Source organism: Cupressus sempervirens, chromosome 4 (genome assembly GCF_028749045.1).
Source record: "Cupressus sempervirens isolate cs-2001-9-10 chromosome 4, ASM2874904v1, whole genome shotgun sequence".
In the NCBI taxonomy this organism is placed as follows: Eukaryota; Viridiplantae; Streptophyta; class Pinopsida; order Cupressales; family Cupressaceae; genus Cupressus; species Cupressus sempervirens.
Genome location: NC_143121.1, coordinates 93022917 through 93034831, shown reverse-complemented (window position 1 = coordinate 93034831; position 11915 = coordinate 93022917). Strand labels below are relative to the sequence as shown.

The following is an 11915-nucleotide window of genomic DNA, read 5'->3' as shown; positions in this document are numbered from 1 at the left end:
GTGAAATTCGCCAACTGATGAATATTCAGCACTAAAGTTATCACTGGATTTTCTTTAAGAATTAAATATTAGTTTTATGTGTTATGGTCTTATTTTAATTGAATTCCTCTAAATGTTTCAAACCTATTAGTTGTTAGTTTGGTTTTATATTTATTTTTCTCATAACTGATTCCTCCCTAGTTGTGTGTGGTGCATTGTTATTCCTTACAAGGAAACTACCTTCGTGCACAATATTTTTCTCCAAACATAAAATGGACATTAAAAATTAAAAGAATATGACAATTCTTGTTTAATTATAAATTTTTAAATAGTCATTAACTTCATCATGTTTTCCATGGATTAGTATTTTACATCATCATCAAATTATTAAGAGATATATCACTTTTATATAATTGAAGTTGAACAATTTTGGTGTTGTTAACCTTTTCCTTTATAAAAGTGTGACAAATGATTTTTCTTTTAATAGCTCATAGATGAAACTTAGATAAAATCTGTACATGGAGAGGATTACATATTGATACAAAGGGGGTTCCAATTAATTTTGGATTTCATCACAAACTATGATATGGAAGACAAAATTTAAAAAGGAGAGTTCAGTTTTGTATTATGCCAAAATAATTGAGCATAGGGAAAAGATGTGAGTGAACTCATGTGAATCTTCTTTCATATTACAAAATAATAGAGGTAACTATTCAATGAAACCTCCAACTAACCTTTGGCACAAAAAAACAAAGTTTATAAAAGACGCAACTGCATTGTTTGAATGATTGGTATATTCTTGCCCCGTGGGTATCATGATAGGAATTTGAAACATGATAGGAATTTGAAAGCATGCAGGTTATTGCATTGATCGAGAAGACTCTGGAAAAAGGATTGGACGTGAGAAGATGAAATAAACAGGGAGCATTCATTCCACTCAAAATTCTTAGGACATTAAAACGCATCCATTTAATTACAATCTTTTATAAAATCATTTTCTTATTTTCCTGCAACTTCTATTCCACCCGTCAAAGAAATTTGAAGTGGCCAATGTAGGGAAGTTGAGTTTATATTTAATTTATTTATGTAAAAAACCACCATTATTGCAAGTTTGATGAATTGTTATATTCTCAGGTGCGTGGACAGCACCAGTTACGACGAATAAAAGAATACATTTCTTATAAAAAAAATCTAGGCTAGAAGTCTGTGGTCAGCTTCAATGAAGGGATGGGATAGAGATGGTTTTCCCTTGACACAGTGACTCCAAACTCTTCTTCCATATCCAAGTCAGCAGGATCGCCTTCGAGCCTCCACTCAAAGAAGTGCCAGAACTGAGCCAGAACTGAGCCAAAACAAATGACATCTGCCCGATTGGCATCATGATTAGGTAGTGAAGAAAGGTTCTCTTAATGTCTATCACCCTTAGAACTTACTAGGGAAAAGGGCTAGTTTTCACCCATGTATGCACTGTTGGCATCCAACCTATGAATGAAACATATGTTATGAAGCTAAAACTACTCAGTATTTATGTGTGATGTTTAAGCTGTTCCACAACGAAGGGTGATGGAAGCCACAAAACCAACAATAATATGATTCAAAAAATCCATACACTAGTAAATTTATCTTAGATTGCCAAAGAACTACATAGCCTAGAGTAGAACGTGCCCTTTGAAAAAAGATTTATTACTTGGTGTCAAACTCTATTCCCGTCGATTTCATTCACACTAGCAGTTGGTAACCAGTTTCATTTTATGCCATGTCATCTCCCTGTTCACACTGCTATTTTAAGAATTTCAAAACCAAGGCAGACTTGCTCTTGGCAATGAAAACATTACTGTTTTTGTCATGTCTTTGATGATGCTACTTATTATTAGAAACTTAGTTAGGCTGGGGTCCCATGGGCACCCACTTGCTTAAAAATAGAGTGAGTGCCATTGAGTTTTTTTAGGAACATTTAAAGAAGAGCGGTCTCATGGGCATTACATATAAATCTACTTTAAAAAAATTAGCTCCTAAATTGAAGGAAATATTAAAAATATAAATTGTTGTTTTTAGAATTTTTGGCAGGATGATTTCAATTTGGAGGGAAAATGAAGGGTAGGTTCTTGCCAAGTGGCAAAATTCTTCCCTAAATAGTAGGGGCTATTTCTAGCCCCCCACCTTTTGCATATGCTCAACTAAAAAGTAGGGGCTCCTAGTTAATAGAAAAAGATTCCAAATTAAGCTTTAGCCCCCCCAAAATGGACCTCCAGCTCCTTAAACATAGAGCCCAAGCCCCCCCATGGGACCCCAGGGTTACTGTACACAATTTTCACAAATGCAATGACAACATGTCCAATTGTTGGATGATGAAATAGAAAAACATATCACACTCCTGCCCCTGGTACTCAAAGCTCTTGTTGCCCTCGAATCTCTTAGGCTTGAATTCCTCTAGATCTTCACACACATTTGGGTCTCCTAAAATGGCCCACACATTCACAAAAAGCTTTGTTTTCTTGGGTATGACACAGTTACAACTTCGCTATTCTCATGGGGAAGCAACAATAGTCTTGGCATGTATAGCCTCAATGCCTCTTTAATCACATATTTTAGGTAGTGCATGTTGGGTAGATCGAATTTAGTTGCCATGTGCTCTTCACCTACTATAGAATCAATTTTCTCCTATAGTTTCTTGGCTACCTAGGGATGCCTAAGCAGTGCAATAATTGCCCATTCCATGCTAGTTGCTATTGTTTCCATCCTGCCAATAAAGAAATCTTGTTCAAATATATATTGCAATACAAAATTATTAGCAGAAGAAAAAATATTTTGTAAAACTCCTACCCTAGAATACAATAAAGTAATATGAAAAATGCAACACAATATCATAGAGAGGGTAGTGAAAGTGGCATATGAAGAGCATTGCTTTGATATTATCTTTAGTGAACTCTAGCTCCAACAACTGTGATACTTTCAAGTCAAGAGGCACATCCAGGATGTCCTTACTCCACTCCTCCTCTAGAGCCCTTCTCTTGTGCTGAATATCACCATCTATAATTCTCCCAAAAATCTTGTCGAAGAAGTTGTGGGCATTCACAATTAGGAATTAAAGGTACATAATCACCTCCTACATAAATATTTGAGAGGTTAATTAAGAAAATTTGACTAACATCTACAAGTCACAAGATCAAGGATTTTCCTCTTCTTGAGAACAATCACTCTCTATTGCAAGAACCCATGCTGTCTCTAGCTGTTAAAAAAGATAAATGAACAATAACTGTCAAGAAAGGCAAGGGTGCTACTAAGCCAAACCTTGTTTCTCAAGAACCTAGCTATCCCAGTTCCAGTGTGGCTCCTCTTGTGCCCTCGACACCAAAGGCTCCTCTTGTTGTGACGCAGCCACCTGTTTCAAAACCTACATCATAGGGGACAGCTAAGCCAGAGGTACAACCTACATGGGTTTGAGCACCTCAACCAGCTTCTATGATTTGTTCTTCATCTACAAGTCACTCATGCAGTCCTAAAGGAAATAAGCGAAGAGTCATCACTTTGGGTGACTCTTCATTTGAACCCTTCGCCTTCTTGCATAATAGTTTTTCCTCGCTTAAGGATGAGGAGAATATGCAAGCTGGTTTATGATGAATTTAACTCATGGAATGTGTGGGGGCTAATAGACCTCCCTAGAAAGTATTATGTTAGTGATACCAAGCATAGGCTTGCCACTATTGATGTTCTATGTTTGCAAGAAGTTAAAGTCTCTAGGTTCCTTGTCAACTCAGCTTGCTGTGTGATATGGCCAAATGGTGTTAGTTTTGCTTCTTAGCATGAAGCTAGTCAAGGTGGTGTAGTTACTCTCCTCTCCACTCAGCTTTCTACTTTTGTTAATTCTCATGGTTCTGGCCCCATGTAGAGAGTATTTTGGATTTTGTTTTCTTTTCAAAGTCATTCTTTTGGCATTGTCAATATCTATGCTTCTAATGATGTGATTGAGCACTCACACTTGTGGAGGTGGCTAGCTAATCCTTTACAATCTACCACCTAATTATTCTGTAGGGATTTTAATATGGTTGAGCTAGCTATTGATAAAGTGGGCCTTCTACCTTTTTGATGGTCAGCTGGTGAGCAAGAAGCCTGGTTCTACATGTAGAACAAGTTGGGTCTTTTTGATCCCAATGTTCATCACCCCTGGATTGATGGCATTTGGTACACATGGTCCAACTTTTGAGAGGTAGCTGATAGGGTCCTTAAAAGGTTGGACCATGCTATGATTTCTGCTCAATCCATTTTTTCTTTTTCTCACACGAGTCTACTACATGTCACTCCACTCCTTGATGTGACTCTTTCAGACCATATTCCCATCCACTTCTCCATTACGTAGCATTCTACCCTTGCTTGTAATTGTAAAACTCAATTTTACCTTAATACTTCTATGCTATCACATCCACCCATCGCCGCCCATATTTTACAAACTTGGAACCGTGAACCTAGGCCCCACTCATCCTCTAGGTGGATCTAGTGGTGGAATGATGCCATCACCCGTAGTACAAGGTTTCTTCACATTTATGGGAGGCAATTGGCTACGTACTACAAGAGATCCTATGAGGCCACTATCAAAGATCTCCATATGGCCACTGAAGCTCTTGCCATGAATCCATTTCATATAGATCTCCAGGTTTAGCTTGCCAACCTTCACCATCAGAAACAAGTTGCAGACAATTATACTGCTTGGGAAGCTCAACTTAAAGCCCATCTTCACTAGCTGGAGGTTGGTGATCAAGCTTCCAAGGAATTCTTTAATGTGTTGAGTGCATGCCACTCTATGGTGGGATCAAGTTCATTTGGAAGGGTCAACATACCCTTTGTAAGCTTCCTGATATCCTTTAAGCCTTTGTTTATCACTATGAAAAAGTTTTCATAGCTTAGGGTCCCTCGATGGCTAGGGACCAAGCCTTGTAGGCTTGTTTGGCTGTCACACCTAAAAAAATTTCTTTAGAACAATATGCATTCTATGAGTAAAAGCTCACTCTAGAGGACCTCAAGGAAGCTATCTTCTCCATGGCAGATGATAAGGCCCCTAGTTTTGATGGCTTGCCTTGTGAATTTTAGAAAGCTTTTTGGGATGAGATTGGTCTAGACCTGCATAGGGTTTATATTGAGGCATACAATTCCCATTCTCTGGGTAATCTTATTAACAAAGGGAATATTAAGTTCATACCTAAGGCAGGAAACCCTGAAGACATCTACAATTGGAGGCCCATCACATTGTTGAATGCATCCTATAAGATCATTGCCAAGGCTCTTTCACTCAAAATCCATCATCTTCTACCTCAAATCATTTTCCCTAAAAAAATAGGTTTTATCAAGTCTCGTTATATCTTGGATAATATAATTTTTGTGTGGGAAGGGATGGAATGGGCTTGCCATTCCAAACAATAGGCCATTTTTCTCAAAATTGATTTTGCTAAAGATTATGACAGGATTGAGTGGCCTCTCATTCTGGCCATGCTTTAGGCTCTTGGGTTTGGCCCTATCCTTTTGCAGGCAGTCTAAATTCTCTTTGGAGATGCCTCTGATTATCTCCATTAATGGTTGTCAATCTCAAGCATTTGGGCTTCATTGTTCAATTAGCAAAGTTTGCCCACTCACACCCTCATTATATGTCTTGGCAGTAGAAGGTTTTGGGTATTTTCTCACAAATGCCACCTCCCAAAGAAGGGTCTGAGGTGTTTCCCTTCTAGATTCCCCTAACCTACTTGTGAATGGTGATTTTGCAGATGATTCTTTCCTCACCCTCATTGAGGATGAAGAGAATATTGCCTTCACTTTGCAATGTCTTCGCACATTCTATCTTGCTTTAGGGTATGTCATTCAGTGGCACAAAACCCTTTATTACAGATAGTCTTACCTTCCTCGTCCTACTTTTCTTGAGAAATACCAATGGAAATGGGTTCAACATGGGGAAGTTTTTCCTTTTTTAGGTATCCCCTTCACCTTCCAAGCCTCGATTATTGAGCTCTAGAATGTTGTTCTTGCTAGAATAGAGAAGAAACTGGAGTATTGGATCACCAAACCTCTTTCACTTGCAAGAAAATTCTAGATTTGTTCCAAAGTGCTAGCTACCACCCATTTTTAATATTCTTCCTATTGAGCTTTGTCAAATGCCTCATACCTCAAAATTGAATTCCTTTTATGTGACTTTCTTTGGGCATCAGACACTTGTCACCAGGTCTTTGATTGAGTTGCCTGGGATTTTTGTTGTCTTCCCAAAGAGTCTAGTGGCATTGGCTTGCTATCCACCTAGAAGCAAGGTACTAGTTTATGTGCCAAATGGGTGATTTGAGCTCTTTCTGGCAATGAAGCCTAGAATATTATGTTAAGGCATTGTATTTCTTCAAGCTTTCTAGTTCACTAGCAAGCCTGGAAGGGGATTTTGCTTCAAACCCTTCTAATTACCCCTAAACCTATTCAAATTCAATGTACTTTTTTTTCCAAGAGTATTTGGAAAGCCTAGGAAGTAGTTAAGCCCTAGCTTCACTAGGTTGGCAATGGATTCAGAGATGGGCTTTCCTTGAACCAACATAATCTTTGGTGGTCACCTTTCTTTTCTATTCAAGGTGTTCCCCTAGCTAAGGTGCATGGGGCTAATGCTCTAATTTTTTTAAAATGTGACATAAGGACCCCTAAAGATCTTTTCTCCCAAGTTACTTTGAGCTTGTGGTCATGGGAAGACATGCGAGTGTAGTTCCATCTCACTCGTCTAGATCAATATACTTTTGATCTCCTAGTTTTTGTGGTGCCTTCACATTTGTTACACAAAGTGGGCATTCAGTCTTCTCACCCTTGGTGGAAATATTGGAAGTGGTATCTAGTCACTCTAGTAACTAGCCATAAACCTAGGCTGGGTTACAATTGGTTGGTTCCTCACCTACCATGGTTGATGTTCTTGACCAACATTAGCATTTGCAATCTTTGCATCGCACCTAGAGTCATAGGTTCTCCACTATGTGGCATGCCATTACTAAACCCAAAATTGTGCACTTCGCCTAGTGTATTCTTTTGTAGGGCTTGCGTTTGGGCTCTCGAATGTGGCATCTGGGAGTTCCTAACCTCCATTGCCTTTTTGTGGTCAACCAAAGTCCTTTTTGCACATTTTTTGGTTCTATAGATGGGCTCAGTATTACTAGCAATGGATCCATGATATCTTTCGCCCCTTTTTCCCAAAACCTTTTTCTTGGCATATGGTTTTTTTGCATGATAATACCTTAATTCCCCTCAAATACACCTAGATATGGCATGCTTTCAGATTGGGGATCTTATTTACCATTTGGAAAGATCGCACTATAGTCATTTATGCTCACAACACACTTAACATTAATGTGGCTATGTACTCTAAAGCATGTATTTTATAAGAATGTCATATTGCAGATTCAAGTGTAGATGGATAAAGTGGCTTTGGAGGTAGCACACTTATAGGAGCTTTTGGAACATTGGAGAAATGCCCCCTGTATGGTTGCTCATGTTCCACTAGATTTTTCCTTCAACGACCGTACCCCTCCTCATAGTCACTATCGAGGATGTAGTAGTTCTACTCACCACTCATGTATTCCTCACTCTCAACAACATCGCTCTCCCAATGATGGTGCTTTTGATCAACACCACTCAGCCTTGCCTCGCTGGAGGTTTAGTTCAGGGTGGTCCCCCATGACTTGTCCTACTACTCCTACTACTAGTTGTCCCTCTACTCACTCAAACCCCAAGTGGGTGTTTCCCCAGCTGGATTTAGCCATTTCTCCTCACAGGCCCAAGGGAGAGAAAGATGAAGATAATGTTACTGCTACGGATGATGGTTGGGCTCCCCCTTAGCCATCTACTCTCCCCAATTTTGGGTGGGGTTCTGATGATAAGGATCCTCCTTCCTCAGCTAGTGTTGCACTGGCAGCTGGAGGATATCTTTCTTTTCTATTGTTTTCTAAATTTTTTTGCTGAATAGCTAATTTTTAGCTAGTGGCCATATGAACTCATGGGGTGATTGTGTATCCCTTGACCCTTTTTTTTGTGAATATTGAACTTTATTGTATTTTTCTTAATATAAGGAAGGGACTATTCATCAAAATTTTTGACTAACTATTGTAGAGATTTCATGAAATGCATAATAAATTAATCAAAATAATAATGTACTCATAACATAATGATTACCATGGAGAAATTATTCTTGGAGGAAAACCTCACCCTCCAAAACCTACAAAATGTATTCTCAAATCTAAAACCTACACAATGTATTCTCAAATCTAGAAGATTACAATACAATTGCAATGCAGGTTCTTACAGGAGTGAATTGCTACAACTTGAACTCAAACTTGGACTCAGAGAGATACTCCTTCTAGCACTATTCTTGCAAATTGAACTTGATGATTCAAACACCTCCCCAAGCCCTCCTTTTATAGTGATTGCCACTTGGAAACAATTTGTGGTTTTACAAAACCATGGGCCAAAACCATGGGAAAAACAAGCATGCCACATGTTACCCAATTATAATTTGTAACTCCAAGAATACCATTTCTATCCATGATTTTTTCATGTACTTGAGACCCCCATACAAGTCATATAATGAGTTGTTTACATTCTAATAATAGCCCTTCTACATTATTAAGATACTAGACACATTTTTAACCATTCATACACCTTTTTCCAACTCATAAACATGTGGAAAAATACCACAAGAAAATTCTAGATTTTTTCTTAAAATTTTCTAGAGTTTTTCAAGAAAACAGCTTGCAAGGTTGAGACACAATTCTCAACATTCACTATGCATTTCTTGAGGTGTTGCAGGTCAATCAAATATATGGAAGGAAAGAAGTCCCCAATATTAATAGCAAAAAGGGTGCTGATAATCTCCCTCAGCATGGCTTTGAGCTCACCTCCTTTCCTAGTCACATCATTACCATTGAATCTCATCCCACTTAGCATCCTCCAAATATCTAGTAGAGACTTGCTAACATTGACAGCAATAATCCCCTGCTTGCTCTTCTCCCACATGGATTTCATAGAGAGAGAAACCTCCCCTGCTCTGAGGGACCAAAAGGACTCAACTCTATTTGCACTGATGAGCTCCATGACACATACTTTCCTCATGTGTCTACAATAAGGACCATAAGAAGCCAATCCCATGTTCTTGTTGTTGTAAGAAATGTTTTTTATAGTACCAATAGAAGGTCTATTGTAAAACACTAAATCATGTGTCTTTAGAAACTCCCTTGCCATCTCAAAAGAAGAGACCACAACACAAGGTAGAAAAGCCAATCTCTAGTACATCACAGGGCCATACTTCTTTGAGAGCTCATGAAAACTAAGGTGTGGAAGCTTCCCAAGCTAATGGATGTTTCCTATGATGGGCAATGAGGTTGGCCCTAGATGAAAATTAGGATCCCTCTTGAACTACTTTACTAATACCCATAGGATGACTACAAATGTCAACCATAGAGCACTGGTTTGGTCACAAAGTTGTTTTGCCCTTACTCCAATAAATTTGAAGGAAGTGGCCATTGTAAAATTTACTTAGCAGACACACACAAACTTTTCTTTCAATACTCCTCTACTCACATTCTATTTATTTATATAGAGGAAGAGATACCTCTATTGCTCCTCATATTCAATAGTCAAGGTTTGCAGGCATTTTTATATATCTAATCAAAAAAATTATGTTATACAATATGTTGGTAAATAGATTTGTCACTTGAAAATGGCCCAACAAAGTGTGTGTGGAAAAAATTTCACAATAGTTTGATAGGTCCTTGATATGAGGCCTTCCTCTGCATTTAGAGGGGCAACTACCTGATATGATATAATTTTGAAGTTTTTCAACTTAAAAAAGAAATCAAACTTTAAAAAATCAATATAAATCCATTGATGAAAAATGCACCAGATGAGTTCAAAGCTTTCTTTGACTAAATATAAACCATTAATAACAATAATCAAGATCTATGCTTGAGAATTATCACTAGCACGATGTTGATCCAAAGATTCACAAACATCTGCACAATACCATCAAAATGCTCACTGCAAAGAGAATCAACATTTTCAACAAATCTAGATTTTCAATGAAGAGAACTGAATTAGCATTTTCCATTATTTTCTTTCGTCAAGAACCTAAGAGGATTTTTCAATTACAAAGATGAAATTTGTACACACTTTCCAAATATTATCTTATCACTAAAATCTAACCTAAGTCTTCTCATATTCAAAAGTCTCAAAAAGTCTTCCTCGTACAAAGCCAAAAATGACTCCTTATATAGACATGGAGGTTAAGAATTACTCCTCTGTAATTAATAACTACCTCCAAAAAACTTAATTTTGGAGAGGTTAATTAAACTTTCAAAAATTAACCCAAAATGATAAAACTTGCTATTGCCAGAGATGGAAAACTAGAACCATTACATCGCATGAAGAATAAGATATTGTCTATGTCATAATGATGGATCACAAGATCTTGAACTTGATGGAAATTGCACCTTCAAATCCAAGTATCCACCTATAAATTTTCTCAAACCTTTCCATTGAACTCAAAAGTAGTCTTCAAGAGATTTATAGAAATTGGATCATATTAAAGTGATCCATGACATATGCTTTAGGAGACACTTATACTATATTCAAAAGTTTCCATCTTGTCCTTTTGATAATAGAAACTAATTTTCTTATAATTCATCTATGTGTACTCGGTCTTCATTCACTGCTTCCCAATTGAAAATTGATGTGCCTATGATAGTTCAAAAACTGATGGGATACCTGATTCAAGATAATTGATTTTGGAATTATCCATGGCTTTTGGTTGATCATATAGTATATAATCCAAACCTTTACCCATTTCTTGCTCACTTGCCTTCAAGATAACATATTAAACTCCTTGGGAGCCCTGCATATGCAATCACATGCCTTATTTAACTATTTTGTATTTTTCATATTCCATTGTTGCTACTTATGCTGGGTTGATGCTATGGGGTATTTTTTAGATAGTTTACCAACTCAACTTTATCATGTCAATGTTCAATGAAAAATCACTAAATGCTTAGGATATGAATCTTTGTATATTTGGACCAATGGTCTTCAAATTCCATGTAATGGCCAAAAGCTAGAAAAAGGTGCAATTTCTTTCCACGAGCTCAAACTTTCCTACCATGGCATTTGTTCTTTATTAGTCATGGGCTGGAAAATGATGTAAGATACCCCATTCATCATTTCCTCGCATAGAATCTCTAAATCATGGTGGAACAACATGTTACAGTTGGAAGTGTTTGGTCAAGAAAATCGTGAACTTCCGTATTTGGCTCATAGTTTCTCAAGATGAAGATGCATAGTCACCTACTGATTTAGCCAACTCTTTGAACCAATAGTGACATGGAAGTCCTTCTATGAAACTGTGTGGAGAGCATTTTGACAAACAATTTTCTCTTAACTTGTCACAATGCTACCTTCAACATATTTGGTCAAACGAGTCACACACCTTTGAGGTTGGTGCATACTTCACCTTTATTTCATGGTACTATGTTATTAATGCCACAAATATCATTTTTCATGTTCTTTGTCACACATTCACCCATATTTCATGCTCCCATCATAAACCTTGAAGGAGGTTGCAAAAAATTAAAATCACCTAATGTTGTGGGCTAAAGATTGAAGAAGTATGAGCATGAAACCCACACATTATTTGAGTATTTGGAGCTCCTGCACTATGTACAAATAGGAAACTTAGCTTTTGTGGAAGTGGTGAGTATGGAGTATATGTGTTTGTGTTCAAAAAATAGGGATGTCCCTTTCCATATAACTATATTATCCACTATGGGAGTCTTATCAAAAAAACTTGCAACCTAGGCAACGACTCATCATATATGAAGAAAATGCCAATGGAGATCATAGTTAAGATGATTATGAATTTATCTTTCTTGGCAATCTTGGAGGAATGA

General features: G+C 37.4%; 1 pseudogene; it reads right to left on the bottom strand.

The window, feature by feature from the left end:
• Positions 1-1175: 1175 nt before the first annotated feature.
• On the bottom strand, positions 1176-9501 carry LOC149560087 (cytochrome P450 750A1-like; annotated as a pseudogene).
• Positions 9502-11915: the final 2414 nt, after the last annotated feature.